This window comes from Sus scrofa, chromosome 3 (genome assembly GCF_000003025.6).
Source record: "Sus scrofa isolate TJ Tabasco breed Duroc chromosome 3, Sscrofa11.1, whole genome shotgun sequence".
Lineage (NCBI taxonomy): Eukaryota > Metazoa > Chordata > Mammalia > Artiodactyla > Suidae > Sus > Sus scrofa.
Window position 1 is genome coordinate 122486591 of NC_010445.4, and position 14153 is coordinate 122500743.

At 42.8% G+C, this 14153-nt stretch overlaps 1 long non-coding RNA gene across 1 annotated transcript in view; it reads left to right on the plus strand.

Annotated features, from left to right (window-relative positions):
* Positions 2400-14153, plus strand: part of LOC110260053 — a 35287-nt gene continuing 23533 nt past the window's right edge. Inside the window, exons 1-2 of the long non-coding RNA XR_002342839.1 lie at positions 2400-2604; positions 3133-3266. This is a non-coding gene — a long non-coding RNA (uncharacterized LOC110260053). The remainder of the gene's footprint in view (positions 2605-3132; positions 3267-14153) is intronic.

The following is a 14153-nucleotide window of genomic DNA, read 5'->3' on the forward strand; positions in this document are numbered from 1 at the left end:
GCTCAGAGTTAGAAAACCCAGGCTTGGACCTGCTGAGAGATCTTGTTTCTGAGATGGCAAAACAGGTTGAGACAGAAGAAAAAAATACTCTATGTTTCCACAATAGGACAGAACTGTGTTCCGGACTCAGAGGAAAGAAGAAAGTTGAGGGAAGTGCAGACTCCTCATTTTATGAAAGAGCTTGAGGCTCAGAGCAGAAAGCAGCAGTGTAGAGGGACAAATAAGGAGACAAAGCCCAGAGGAGCTGGATTTGAATTATGACCCTTACTTGGTGAAGTAACTGAGTGATGGGTCCTCTTATGATTCTCATTTTATTCCCCCCCCACCTTTTTTTTCCTTTCTAGAGCTACACCTGTGGTATATGGAAGTTCCCAGGCTAGGGATAGAATCTGAGCTGCAGCTGCTGGCCTACACCATAGTCACAGCAATGCAGGATCCCAAGCCTTGTCTGCGACCTACACCGTAGCTCACAACAATGCTGGATCCTTAACCCACTGAGCGAGGCCAGGGATCAAACCAGCATCCTCATGGTTTGTAACCATCTGAGCCACAATGGAAACTCCCAGGATTCTAATTTTGACATCTATAAGGTGGAAATTGAAACAGATTTAAAGGAGATAGCACACCTCATTTTTATATATTTTATATGATAAATATATATATATTTCCTACTGTGCAAGTACAGATGGAAAGACTGGTAAGAGTTCCTGTTGTGACTCATTGGGTTCAGAACCCAACTTAGTGTCTATGAGGATGCAGGGTTCGATCTTTGGCCTCCCTTAGGTGGGTTAAGGATCTGGCTCCAGTGTTGCCGCAAGCTGTGATGTAGGCTGGCAGCTGCAGCTCAGATTCCATCCCCCACTGGAGAACTTCCATATACTATGTGTGTGACCCTGAAAACAAAAAACAAAAAAGCTGTGGCAGACTTGGAACCAGAATTCCAGGCCACTGGCTCACCAGCCACTGCTCACTCTTCCAGGTGACCTTTTAAAGCAGGCAGGTCCATTCTTTGCTACTTTTTGCCTTTGCAGCAATCTCTTTAATCAAGCCATTTTCTCTCTTGGAGAACAGCTAAGCACACATAATTTTTCTGTTCTTTTTACGAACCTCAGGTGAAACCCAAGTTCTCATATACAAATGAAGTTAGAACTCTTCCCCTAAACTGACTGCCTGTGGAGAGGGTAGTCTCCAGAGCAACGGGGCCTGAGAAAGGCTCCCAGCACAATTCTCAGGCAAATGCACCTGTTTTTAATTAGCACGAACAAAAACAATCCTGCCAGCACCAGCAAAAGCAAAGGAGAGCATCAGTTTGGGAAGAAGTTAACCCTTCAGTGTGCTTCGCTCCAAAAGGCTGGGAAGAAGCAAACTCAGCTGGGCCATCACCGAAAAAGTGGAAACTTCCTTAATTCCCTCCAACTCAATCCCCTCCCTGGAACTTGGCTTTATCGACACCATATGCTGTCCTGGTGCCTCATTTACAAAGTATCGTAGGCATTCATTCTTCTCATGACTGCCTATAAGAAGATAGAACTCCCCTGTTTCTTACAGCCAAGGCAGCCTAGGGCACAAAGGACCTGGAATTCTGACTGTGCAGAGAGCCAGGGGACCGACAAGAGAGCCTGGCTTTGAGCTCAGGAATGAATTTTAATTCCCAGCCCAGTCCTGGTCCATGTCCTGCTCCCTGAGCCTCTGGTACCACATGCATCATTTTACAGCAGGTACCATGATAGATATGCATAAAAATAACTTGGTATTTTTCTAGTGCAGGTAGAAGGGCACAAAGATTCTTGAACACACTCCCCCAGGTTTGGTGAGTCTCAGTTCCAGCTGTGCTTAGAATCTCCGAAAACATAAAAATAGTTGGATCAGATCCCATCCAAGACCAATTATGTAGGCGGCTCTGGGGGAGGGCTCTGGCTCTGGTACTTTCTAAAATTCCCTAGGTTTTTTTTTTTTTTTTTTTTTTTTTTTGATGTCTTTTTTGATTTTTTTTTTTTTTAAACATCTTCATGTTTAGATCTGTATGCTGGCTTATTTAAGTGACTGCTTTCCAATTGTGGTTTCCTCCATCCTAGTTTTTTTTTTTTTTTTTTTTTTTTTTTAATTTAGAGAAGTCCTTTTGAGGCGGAGGGAGTGCGATGGATTGGGAGCTTGGGGTTAATAGATGCAGACCATTGCCTTCGGAATGGATTAGCAATGAGATCCTGCTGTGTAGCACTGGTATCTATGTCTAGTCGCTTATGATGGAGCATGATAATGTGAGAAAAAAATGTGTACATGTATGTGCAACTGGATCACCATGCTGTACAGCAGAAAAAAATAAAAGGTAAAAAAAAAAAAAATCCCCAGTGGTCCTAATACATAGTCTGGGCTCAGAGGAACTCCAAGGACCCCTCCAACTCTGTGAAGCTCTGGTTTTTGAGGCGGGGGCGGGCCCTGGCACCAGGATGTGGGAGGGACAGCAGTTGAGGTTGAGGCTAATTTCTCTCCCGGGTGGTTGGCAGCGTTGTGTAAATATCATCCCTTTTTGGACTCCGTGTTTCATCTAATCAATCAGCATGGAAATTAAGCAGGGTTTACATTAATTGTCGCATGTTCTTTCTGGTAAGAACTCTTTCTGGAGTTCCCCTTGTGGCTCAGTGGTTAATGAACCTGACTGGTATCCATGAGGACACGGGTTTGATCCTTGGCCTCGCTCAGTGGGTTAAAGATCCGGCAGTGCCATGAGCTGTGGTGTAGGTCGCAGACACAGCTCGGATCCCACATTGCTGTGACTGTGGTGTAGGCCGGCAGCTGTAACTCTGATTCAACCCCTACCCTGGGAACCTCCATATGCCACGGGTGCGGCCCTAAAAAAAGGAGACTCATGACATTTTATATCAAGAAGGAACTGCTGGGGCAAAGCACATCTGAGGTGTCTGCCTCTTTTTAAGGTCAGGAAATCTTTGCAAATACAGTGAAAGTTAAGGAAACTCTCTCCAGGAAAAGGACCTACGATGTACTTGAGGACAGTGGTTTTCAAGCAGGTATCAGAATCACCTGGAGGCTCAGTGAAGCAAGGAGAGCCTGTCCCCGCCCCAGACTTTCTGCTTCCATGGGAACCGAAGTTCTGCCTTTCTAACACTTTTGCAGGTGATGCTGGTGCTGCTGATTTGGGAAGGGCTCTTGGAGAGCTGATGGCATTAGACAAAAACCTCTTTCCTAGAACTACTCTCCCTCCCAGAAAGTACGTGAGAGAGCTCATCAGCCAGTTCGCAGCAGAGCAGGTAATGTCAAGTTCCATCCATTTCAAGGCAACCCCATTCTGTTCACCTGACATAAGCCAGGGGACTAAGACAAGGTCCCTGCCACCGACTTAAAGATCTGTGAATAATAATAATGAAAGCCAGAATGTGATCATTGTCCAAAGAAATTATGAGTGTCAAGGAAACCTTTTTATCATTTGGGCTCCCATGGAAGGAGGGCTTCAGGAAAGCCTTGGGGGAAGGGACTGCCTTTGAGCTATGTTTGGAGGAAGCTTGGAAAGTAGGAAGAGCACTGCTTTGCCATTGAACATTTACAGGTCCACACAGGGCTCGCTGCTCCATGTGTGTTTTGCCATTTAGCTTTTTTGACATAACAGTGGGGGTGATGTTACACCAGAATTGCTCAAAGGAAATGAGTTACAGTACTTTCTGGTATGGCACTATGTATTTATTGCTTTGTTCTGGCTTTGTTTTGGTGTGAAAATGCACCTCATTCATAGAGCCTGTGAAGTACTGTGGACACGTGTTTCTAGAGCTCCAATCTTCCAAAGAGAAGGACCATTCCTTAGGAGTACCTCTGTGGGGTGAGAGGTGGGGTAGGTGAACTAATCATGAATGGGCAGAGGGGTCCTAAGACTGCAGCCTCCACTCTTTGGTCCTTTCGAGCTTCTAGCAGAGGGCCTCGTGACTCCTGAACACCCCCTGGAGACCCCTCCTTCTCACTAGGTGTCAGTAGACGGAATACATTCTTCCGCACACAGCAGCCAGGGCACTAGAGAGCCAAAGACAGTCGCAAAGAGATGGAGGAAGCAGATGCGTTTGGGACATGGCTGAAATTTTAATTTCACGAAACAGGAGGTTGAGGCAGGCAAGGAAACCCTCCTCTTAGGAGTCTGAGGGATTCAGGTAGAAATCACTGGCAGTTAGGTTCAGGGGAGAGAGCGGCATAGACGAGCCCAAGCTTATTCCATTTTCCTCCTGTCACCAGTGGTGCAAAAGAATGAGAGTCCTGTGCTTTGTCCTCTTGGATTTGGCTGAAAGAAGTGATTCTCTGCTTCTGCTTGGGTTTTTCCTTCTGTGTGTTGAGCTTTGAACCTGGCATCTCGACATAAGAAAAATTGAGGAAGGGAGTTCCCATTGTGGCCCAGCAGGTTAAGACCAGTATCCATAAAGATGCGGATTTAATCTCTGTCCTTGCTCAGTGGGTTAAGGCTCTGTAAGGCCTGATTCACCCTCTAGCCTGGGAACTTCCATATGCCACAAGAAAAAGAAAAATTGAGGAATAATAAAGTGCCTGACCCCGAGAGCCAGGACACCAGGCTGCTTGTTCTGTTCTGCCCCAGTTTTGCCAAGAGACTTTGGACAGGCTGTGTCACCTCCACCCTTTAGTCCTTTTGAGCTTCCAGTGGAGGGCCTCGTGACTCCTGAACACCATGGTTCCCTAAGGCAGAGCAGGGCGGCTGGTGTAGGAGCGAAGGTGTGTTTTCAGGAGCAGCCTGTGCCCTTGAACTCAGGATGATGTTGAGGGGGTGGCAGCATTTCATCGCTTTCAGTAGCTGAACCAGTTTTCACTCAGTCAGAAAGCAGACTCTGGTGTCAATGAGATGCGAGTGGGAATCCTGGCTCTGCCTCCATCAGCAGTTATTTGATCTCACTTATCCTTTTTTCTCACCTGTGAGAGGAATAGCTGTAAGACTGAGAAAATAAGCACCTACTGTTTAGAAGTGCTTTTACGATGAAATGATATAGGGAGACACGCACTGTGCAGAGCCTGACAGATGCCATGTGTTTAATTGAGGGTTGCTGCTTTGACCACTCTGCTTATAATGCTGCTGTGACTCCCATTACTCTTAAAACTCCTGCTTCTACAACTACCAGAGTGTTTACTAGGTTTTACAAATCAAATTAGGGAGTGTGAATATAAGGATATGTTAGAGATAGTCCCTGCCCTCAGGAAGCTCACAATCTGACCCTGTTGTACATGCACCTGTACCCATCAGTGTATACAGCCAACCGTGACAAAGGCTATAAGTCAAAGACCAAGACAGTGTCCTGGGCGTTTAGAGACAGGTGCTTCTGACTGGGGCATCAGACAAATTTCCTTGGAGATATTGCCTTTGGGCAGTTGGATTTGGCCTTGAGTGACAAAAGCATTCTAGGGAGGGGACTAAACTTCTGTTCAGCTACTACTACCTACTCACACCCTCCTGAAAGTACCTGTAGTCTCTGCTGCTTTCATTTGGGTGAATCTCATTTGAATCTTTATTTAAAAGACTTCAGCCAGGTCAGTTTTCCCACAGGGCATTCAATTCACAGCACAAAAAGGAGGCAGATAAATAGGTGAGTGGCTATAAAGATCCTGTTTGTTTCTTTTCTGGCCAGGCTATTTGGTGAGTTAAGTATTCCCTGGGGAGGAGCCTGCAGAGAGCAAGGCAGGGTCACCAAAGAGAGTTGAGTCCTTAGTCCAGCTCTCCGGAACTCCTGGGTGAGACAGGTGGGTGCTGGCATGGGGGCAACAGGTGTCTTTCTGGTTGTAGATACTCTGCTCTGATTGCTACAGTTTCATAGTTACATCTCTAAATCTGGAATCTTCACTAAGTTCAGCTGTCCATTGTTCGTTCAGCACACATTTACTGAGTACCTGCTAGAGTCACACCATTTAATAGAATGCAGCCCTTGTCCCATACGAAAAAGAGAAAAATACAAATAATTATAAAACAAGGTGAAAGCAGATTGATAAATGCCTACATTTCTCTAAGTGTCCAGATGGGGGCGTCTAACCCAGCCTAATGGGGCAGCAGGTACCAGGACACTCAGAGGAGGCTCTTGGCAGGTGACAACTTAACCTGCATCTCCTCTTGCCTCTGTTCCCTCTCCCTGCTTTACTGGGCACCCTTGCTCTGGACGTCTGGGTTAGGATCCCACCAGATGTGGCTGTCATCATGAGATAGTCATTCTTTTCTGAACCTTGATTTTCTTAGCTGTTAAAAAATCCGTGGTGAACTCCACTGTTGACCACCCCGATCCTGATTTCTTTGAAACTGTTATTTGATGATTGTTTTGCTCTTAGGAAAACAGCTGCATGATTTTTGTACTCATGTGGTATTTCCCCCTCAAAATGTCTCTTTTGCATCCTAGTGAGATGCTGACCCAGGGGGTGATGATATTGACTATGTAGTTAAAAGATTCCTGCTCCGACTCTATTTTTTTCTCTTCTGGATTTCAACAAATTGCCAATAAATGTCCTCCTCAAAGTATGAAAAGCCACACCAGGCCAGCTTTTGCAAAAGCTGGGGCTTATCTTCCAAACACACTGGGCTCTTATGAGCATTTGGAGAAAATACTTCATATATATTTTTGGTTTGGCTTCTCCTTATCAGTTTCTGACTTTTATTCCCAATATATTTTTGTAAGACTCATTTTACTTCTTGCAAAGAAGTCTGGCTACAGGATTCTGAGTTTCTGTGAAGTATTCTGAACATATGCATCATCTGCAAATAGAATTGCTTGTACCATCATCAAATGGCTTGGCCATCACTAGGAAAGGACTTGTCATTGGCTGATATCTTCTAGGACACCAAGACATCAAGACACTGTATTTAGAGGGCCTTGGTTAATTCTCTTACTCATCTCTTCATTCATCTACCCATTCATTGAGAGCCTTCTTGATATGTGCTGTGTTTTACTGGGATTGTTCTTTGTCGTTGCTTCAAGCTGAGGCTTCCCTGCCTGTCTTCTTTTTGCCCAGCTTTTGTCATGGCGTCTTGACCATGTGACTGCCCATTCCTCTGGTTCACTGATAAAACATCCCTACCTTCTGTCTTTATTTTCTCCAGAATAGCTCATTTCCTCCAATAAGAATTGTTTGTTGTTTTGTTGGGTCTCCTTCTGCTCTGGTTTTTCTGGCTTTGCGATCATTCTTTTTTGATTAATTACCTACCAATCCCAACTGGATTGCCCCCTTCCAACCTCCGGTTCTCTTTCTCCTGCAGTCCTCCCCCTTTCCTCATTTTCCCAAAGCCTCAGTTTTCTTGCATTGACGATCATCACTGCAGTCAGCGAGTCAGGGATCACTGCTGGGGAAGATAAAATTCTCAGCTTGACAGGCCAACAAACAAAACTTCAGGATATCTTCCCAAGTTTGCATAGATCTTATCCCACTGACAGGTCTCTCCTCCCTCCCCTCCTTTTCCTCCTACTCCTTCTTACAGAAAATATCACATAGAAAATATGAGGGTGAGAAGAAAAAGAGAAAATTATTGCTGCAGCTAATATCCAGCAGGAAGAAAAAAATCTGATATTCAGAAAGATTGGGGAAGCAGCTCCTCATGGAGAGTTTGAGTGACTCAAGAGCTTAGCAATGCTCTTACTAGGGGGAGGGAGGTATCAGGAGAGTAGAGTTACCCCGCCCCCTCTGGTATTTCCCCCACATGCCACTGCTGTTTCCAGCATCCCCTTTCCCTATTAGTGTCCCAGGAGCCACATCCAGATGTCAACCTTCTTGCAGCGCATTTAGTCTCTCCTAAGAGTCAACGTCTGGGAGTTTCCACTGTGATGCAGTGGGTTAAGGATCTGGCTGCAGTTGCAGTGATGGTCACAGCTGCTGCTTGGATTCAATCCCTGGCCAGGGAAATTCCATGTGCCATGTATGCAGCCAAAAAGAAAAAAAAAAAAAGAGTTGATATCTTTGGACGTCATACTAAAGAAGGAGAGAACAAATTCTGATCTGATTCCTGGTGGAAATGCTCCTCTGAGATGTCTATTTTTAAAAAGATGAATTAACTTAAATGAATACTTCCTCACTAGATTTCTATCCGTATTAAGTATTTTGCAAGATTTTTATTACCTGCTAAGAATCTAAAAGTTATTTCCTCTCATCTTTCTTGCAAAGGATGAGTTCAATATTTCAGCTGTTCTCATTTATTGTTAATTCTCTTTTCCTACTCATTTATTAGAAGACCCATTTTTCTCTGTGGTTTATCTATTTCTCCCCTAAAGTGTTTATAAAATCCTCTCTAGCTCTTTTACCACTTAAAAAATTACCCATCCTCTTTTATTACCTGAATCTTTCTGGTTTGGCCTTTAGCTGAGGAATAATCAGATTCTCTCTTTTATTCTGATCCTTTCTCATTACTAAACTTCTTTAAATTTATAATAATTTTCTAACTCTGCCAAAACTCCAAAGACAGTTTCTATTTTCACTCAGTCTGGATGGGATAGAGCTGCAATTCCATTTAATTTAATTGCATAAAATTTTATTGAGTGCCTACCAACTAATGCATGTGAAATGCCTGGCACAGTGCCTGTGTTGTTATGGTTATTTTTGGGCACTAGATTACGGAGATGAACAAGAAATGATCAATGTTCTTGCTTAAAACCTGCCAATGACTTTCTACCACCCCTATGAAAAGTTCAAGTCCTTCAGATGGAACCCAAGGCTGTCACTGATCTGATCCCTATCATCCTCTTGCCCTCCAGCATTAGTTACAGCCTCCATTGCCATGTGGAATATCAAACTTGGCATGGGGATTTAGATCTTCAAGACTTTGCCAGTGGTTAGTATGGAAGTGTGGAATACTCTTTTCATTTCCTCACCTTACACTACTTACTCTCAAAGTCCTGTCCTGATGCTTGCTTTTTCTCCAAAATGATTCTTTCCTTCTTTGGTACTACTTTCTAAACCTTATTATGTACACTTTTGTTCTTATTATACCATAGTGTGACTGTTTAAAATTTCTATCTATTGGATTTTGTGCTCCTTGAGAATAGCACTTTACCTTATTCAGATACATATATATCCCAGCTCCTAATTTACCATTTGGAAAATTTTGTCAAATTAATAATAATGGGCATATTAGAGTTATTATTTTAGAAGTAATTATCAACTGATTGGTGTATAAGAGAAGGAATTCTTTATAGATGCAGGGACTTGGGAAGATTTTCTCAATGACATGGAATTTATAACCAAACAATGAAGGACAAGTCTAATTTCAGTAGTGAAATGTCATGGGATACAGCACATCAGATGGTGGGACCACCAGTACATAAAAGGGCAAAAGTGGTAAAGGTTTTGGGGTGGAAGGACCCTATTAAGCCTTTTAGTACAGCTGAAGCAGGCATGTTTGGTGGGAAAAAGGGTGGTGTCATTCCTACCTATATTTCTTCCATAAATTTCTGTTGGGTCTCCTATGTATCTTATAATAGAAAGGTAGAAAAGTAGGATGGGGAGTTCCTGTTGTGGTGCAGTGGTTAATGAATCCGACTAGGAACCATGAGGTTGTGGGTTCAATCCCTGGCCTTGCTCAGTGGGTTAATGATCCGGTGTTGCCATGAGCTGTGGTGTAGGTTGCAGACGCGGCTCAGATCCCGCATTGCTGTGGCTCTGGCATAGGCTGGCGGCTACAGCTCCAATTTGACTCCTAGCCTGGGAACCTTGATATGCCATGGGAGCGGCCCAAGAAATAGCAAAAAAAAAAAAAAAAAAAAAAAAAAAAGAAAAGAAAAGTAGGATGGATCATGGAGGACCTCTTGAATATTAGACCAAAAAAATCCCAGGAACTGAGGAAAGAGGCAAATGAGCAAATGAAAGGGAGGTTGTTTTTTCTGAGGAACTGATCGAGTTAGGCTATAGAGTCAACATTTTTTTGTTAGCTTGATCTTGCAGCAGACTCAGTTTTGAGAGAAGAAAGGAAGGATGTAATTGAAATATTGCCTGAAAAACCTCATTCTCATACTTTCTCCATTTTGGGGTGTCCTTTTATTTTATCTCCCCCTCCCCTTTTGTAAGCTGATCTAGAGCATATAGCAGGACATGCTGGTGAGGATTCTATCCATTCTGTTCTTCCTGATCAGAACCTTACTTTATGGAATAAAACACTTTGCTCCCAGAAAGCAGTTATCCAGGTGATAGAGCCACAGATTTCTGGACATCTCTTTTCCCATGCTCCGAAGTTATGGGCTTTAGGCGGCCTCTTTCCCAGGGCAACATTGACCTGATACCTGGGGCTGCAGAGAATTGATGTAATTCTGTGATCCTCTTTTAAAAGACTAAGCAGAAGTATTTTGAAAACAGTAGCCACACATACAATTCCAATTTAAATTGGTTATGATCACTTCAAGGCATATTCACTTTTAAAATATTGGGTGGTAAAATCAGCAATGTTTCCATCAACTCCTTAATGGACCATCAACTCAATTGCTGGTTAAATGGGTGTGGAAAAGAATCTACCTGAAGAGCCCATGGGGTGCTGAGCCTGACAACATTCTACTTGGTGGCTGCTGCAGATAGCCAAGCACAAATTTTGCTCTCCTTGATTTTGTTTGATCGGCATCTGAAACATTAATCTGGATGAAGGAAAATCATATTTATGCAGTCATTTGACATTCATTTAGTGACAATGTCCTGTGTGCATGACACTAGGCTAGTGTTACTCAGGGCCACTGGCCCTTTGGTTCCCACCCCTTGAATCCAGGCTGGGCCTGGGACTGCTTTACCATAGAATGTGGAGGAAGCAATGTCCTCAGGATTTGACTCCAGGGGTTAAGAAGGCCTGAAAAGCTTCTGCTTCCTCCCTCTTGGAGTACTTACTTTTTTTTTAAATGTGTATTTTATAGTGATTTTTATTTTTTCCATTATAGCTGGTTTATAGTGTTCTGTCAATTTTCTGCCATACAGCAAGGTGACCCACTTACACATATATGTATACATTCTTTCTTCTCACATTATCATGCTCCATCATAAGTGACGAGACAAAGTTGCCAGTGCAGTAACGCAAATGGCATTATTTTGTTCTTTTTTATGGCTGAGTAGTATACCATTGTGTATATATACCACATCTTAATCCAATCACCTGTTGCTAGACACCTGCATGTTCATGCAGCACTATTCACAATAGCCAAGACATGGAATACATACATTTTGGAAGCACTGAGCTGCCAGGTAAGAAGTCTTCCTACCCTACTAGGAACACCATGTGGGCAGGAGAGGTACCAAGACCCCGTGAACAGGGAGAGAGGCCCACTTGTCCTAGCTTCCCAGATAACTCCTCACTAGCCACCAGGTGGCTGAAACCATGTGAGATCTTAAACAATACCCATAGAACTTCCTAGCTGGGTCCAAACTACAGAACCATGAGATAAATAATGCAGTTGATGCTTTCAGTTGCTAACTTTTTTTTTTTTTGTCTTTTTGCTATTTCTTGGGCCACTCCCACGGCATATGGAGGTTCCCAGGCTGGGGGTCGAATCGAGCTGTAGCCGCCGGCCTATGCCAGAGCCACAGCAACGTGAGATCCGAGCCGCGTCTGCAACCTACACCACAGCTCACGGCAATGCCGGATCGTTAACCCACTGAGCAAGGGCAGGGACCGAACCCGCAACCTCATGGTTCCTACTCGGATTCGTCAACCACTGCGCCATGACGGGAACTCCTCAGTTGCTAACTTTTAGGGTGATTTATTATGCGGCAATAGAAAAGCAGAGCTGCTCTTCTGGTCTAGCCCCTTTTTCTCTGCTTTCTGCTTCTTAATGGTTTTCCTGGCATAATTTTGTAAATGAATTCTTTTCGTAATGACCATCCATGGAAGATTGATTTTTTTAGTACCTTCTGAGTCTTTCTGGGAAAATCTAACAACTGTTTGTCTAGAAAGAGTAACACTGTTGTTTTTTGTTTTTGTTTTTCCTAACCTTTTCTCCTCAGGGAAAAAAGAGACTTTATATTTCTTAAGGATTTGTGGGCATATGGTGGTACTGATTGCAAATTATCTGTTTGAATTCTCAAAACATCAATAAAAATGTAGTTCTTATTTATCAGGAGTTGACAAATGGGAGAGCTGAGAAGTTGATTAAATTATCAGACTTGATATGCAATGGAGGGGCCTTTTAGATTAGTTAATTCTGATTCTAAATTCAGAACATAGTTCATCAGAGGCAAGCTGTTATGGGACTTTGAAAAGAAATCTAGGACCTTCCCTCATTGCTGCTCCCCATCCCAATCTGGTGCAAGCAGGGACCCTGGGGTGCACTATGAAGGCACATATGCTAGTCTTTTCTAGAAGCTGAACGTGCACCGTTACTATAGAGCCTTGAATGATTCCTCCTCACTCCCAAATAAAAACTCTGATTTTTATTATTTCTCGATTTATTTTTGTTTATTATCAAAATATAGTTGATTTACACTAATATATTAGTTTCAGGTGTACAACATAGTGATTCAATATTTTTATAGATTATACACCACACAGAGTTTCAAAAACTATTATTGCCTAGGCATTCTCATTGTGGCTCAGCAGGTTAAGAACCCAACACAATGCCCATGGGGATATGGGTTTGATCCCTGGCCTCACTCAGTGGGTTAGGGATCCGGTGTTGCTGCAAGCTGTGGGGTAGTTCACAGATGCAGTTCAGATCCAGCATTGCTGTGGCCGTGGAGTAGGCTGGCAGCTATACCTCTTATTTGACCCCTAGCCCTGGAAGTTCCATATGCCACAGATGTGGCTGTAAAAAGAAAAAGAAAAAGAAAAAATAATTGCCTGTATTCGCCATGCTGTACATTACATTCCTGTGACTTATTATTTTATAACTGGTTGTTTGTACCTCTTAATCACTACACTTGTTTTACCTATCCTCCCCTCTGGCAACCATTGTTTGTTCACTGTATCTGTGAGTCTTTCTGTTTTGTTATATTTGCTTATTTGCCTTGTTTTTTTTAGATCCCACACAAAGGTGAAAATATACAGTGTTTGTCTTCCTTTGTGTGACTAATTTCACTTTACATAACTCCCTCTATGGCCATCCTTGTTGTTGCTAATGACAAGAGTTCATTCTTTTATGTGGCTGAGTAATATTCCATTGCTTTATATACTTTATCTTCTTTATCCACTCCTCTGTTGATGGACATTTAGGTTGACTCTATATTTTGACTGTTGCAAATAATGCTGAAGTGAATATGGGGGTGAATATATCTTTTTGGATTGGTGTTTTTATTTTCTGAGGATAAATCCCAGATGTGGAGTTGCTGGATCATATGGTAGTTTTTTCTTGCTTTCTTGCTTGCTTTCTGGCTTTCTTGCTTTCTTGCTTTTTAGGGCTGCACCTACGGCATACAGAATTTCCCAGGCTAGGGTTGAATCAGAGTTGCAGCTGCTGGGCTATGCCACAGCCAAAGCAATGTGGGATCATGTCACTTCTTTGACCTACACCAAAGCTCATGGCAATGCTGGATCCTTAACCCACTGAGAGAGGCCAGGGATAGAACCAGCATCCTCATGGATACTAGTCAGGTTCATAAACTGCTGAGCCACAATGGAAACTCCCTATTTTTAATATCTTGAGGGACCGCCATACTATTTTCTATAAAGGCTGTACCTATTTACATCCCACCAGCAGTGTTGCAGTGTTTTCTCCATATCCTTGCCAACATTTGTTGTCTGTTGTCTTTTTGATGAAAACCATTCTGACAAGTGTGAGGTAGATCTCATTCTGGTTTTGCTTTATATTTTCCTGATGATTAGTGGTGGTGATTGTCTTTTCATGTGTCTACTGGCCATCTGTATGTCTTCTTTGGAAAAATGCCTATTCCGGTCCTCTGCTCATTTTTGAATCAGATTTTTTGTATGAATTTTTTTTTACATATTTTTGATATTAACCCCTTCTCAAAAATATCCTTTGCAAATATATTATCCCATTCAGTAGGTTGCCTTTTTTTTTTTCCCTTCACTGTGCAAAAGCGTCTTAGTTTTATGTGGTTCCATTTTCTTGCCTGAGGAGATAAATTACTCCCCAAAATATTACCAAATATTGATATCAACGAGCATACTGCCTATGTTTTCTCCTAGGACTTTTACAGTTTCAGGTTTTAACTCTTTTATCTATTTTGAGTTTTTCTTTGCATATGATGTGAGAAAATGG